A 2,178-nucleotide genomic window follows, 5' to 3' on the forward strand; every position below is an offset into this window, starting at 1 on the left:
TATATATATACAGGGTTTCTGAGGAGCAGCTGGTGAGTTTGAACCACCAACCTTGCAGTTCAATCCTACTTTGCAGTCCAGCACATTAACCCACAGCACTACACCAGGATCGTACATGAAATTGTTGTTGTTATTGTTAAGTGCCGTCGAGTTGATTCTGACCCCTAGCGACTCTGTATAGGGTTTCCGAGGAGCAGTTGGTGAGCTTGAACCACTGACCCTGTGGTTCAAACAGCTTTGTAGTCTGGCGCATAAACCCACAGTGTCACACCAGGACTCCTATTTAAACTTAGTGGTTATTAACTTAAAGTAAGTAAGACAATCTAGCAAGCTTTTATGTGTTTTTTTCTAGCTATTACCTGTTAGGCAGAGTAGGCAAATTACTAGATTTAACCAAGGGTTTGGGAGTTTAAATATTTAGCACTTTTGGGGATAGCTGGGCAATTTGTCAGTTTTGTCTTTTTGTTACTGGTCTATTTAGATATTCTGTATCTTCTGGAGTCAGCTCTTTGTAACATATTTTTCTAGATGATGGACCATTTCACTCAAATGTAAAAATTATTTTTTCACAGAGTTTTGGAAATGAACATTTAAAGTGGATTTAATTTGGCAATCTTCTATTGCATTGTTGTTGAAAATCCATTTTAATGCTTCTTTGGCAGCCACCCGCTTTGCCTCAACATTGCTTTGCTCTGTTCCATTCTCTGGGAGTGATAGTAGAAAGAAAGGCTCCCCAGAGGCTGAGCTCCTTGGTTTGCTTCAACACAGGCCTCTCTGTGGGAGGTACTGCTCCCTAGGCATGTTCAGAATCTCAAGTTTTTCAGCGATGAGTCTTTTCCATAGTCATTCAGTGTGTAGGGAGAACTGGGGAAGATTGTTAACATGCTGTTTGTTGTTAACTGCTGTCTAGTCAGTTCCGACTCCTAACAACCTTGTAGAGGGTTTCCTAGAAGAGGCTAGTGGGTTTGAACCATTGACCTTGTAGTTAGCAGTCCAATGCTTATCCTACTGTGCCACACCAGGCTTGTTAACACAGCAAACACAGCAGAATAGAAAAATAATTATACTCTGCGCTAAACAATGATTTTTATTTTAATTAAAATTTTTTTGAGTGTGTGAATGGAACTTGACTACCATTCCCTGGGTCTCACCCTCTGGACCAACTACCGTATGTGTGTCAAAACCCAAACCCATCACGGTCAAGTTGATTCCAACTCCTAGTGACCCCGTAGGATAGAGTAGAACCGCCCCAAGCGTTTCCAAGGCTGTCATCTTTATGGAAGTTGACTGATCCATCTTTTTCCCCTGAGAGTAGCTGATGGGTTTCAACTGCCAACCTTTTGGTTAGCAGCCAAGTGCTTTAACCAATGTACCTCCAGGTTCATTTAGGATGCTGTAGGATAAGCACTGAACTGGTAACCAAAAGGTCAGTGGTTCAAACCCACCAACTGCTCTTCAGAAATCCTATACAGGGTCTCTATGACTCAGAACTGACTCCGTGACACTTAACAGTAACAACGACCCCTCATAAGGAGCCCTGGTAGTGTATTGGGTTTTGAATTTGACTGTTAACCACAAGGTCAGCAGTTCGAATCCACAAACTGCTCCATGAGAATAAGATGAGACTTTCTGTTCCTGTAAAGATTTACAGGCTCAGAAACTCTATACAGGTCACTATGAGTCGGAACTGACTCCATGGCACATAGCAAAGAGCCCTCCTAAGATAGTTGTACAAGGTCTGACTGGTTTCTCAAATAAATTCCTTTAAACTAACCAACCCTTTGGTTAATCCCACTTTTTCACCTGTTCCATGGACGAATCACTAGATAGGGACATCATGTTTGGTAAAGCAAAGGGACAGTGAAAATGAGGTAAACATTGCATGAGACAGGATGACATATTTTTGTTAGGTGCCATCGACTCGTTACCAACTCATAGCAACCTTACGCATAGCAAATCGAAACACTGCCTGATCCCGAGCCAACCTCACTATCGTTGCCACACTTGAGTCCATTGATGCTGCCACTTTGCCAATCCATCTTTCTGGGGGCCTTCTTCTTTTTCTCTGACCCTCCACCTTACCAAACATGGTATCCTTCTCCAGAGACTGGTTCCTCCGGACAATATGTCCAAAGTATGAGAGACAAAGTTTGGCCATCCTGGCCTCCAAGGAGCACT

Source organism: Chrysochloris asiatica, unplaced genomic scaffold (assembly GCF_000296735.1).
Source record: "Chrysochloris asiatica unplaced genomic scaffold, ChrAsi1.0 scaffold00021, whole genome shotgun sequence".
Taxonomy (NCBI): Eukaryota; Metazoa; Chordata; class Mammalia; order Afrosoricida; family Chrysochloridae; genus Chrysochloris; species Chrysochloris asiatica.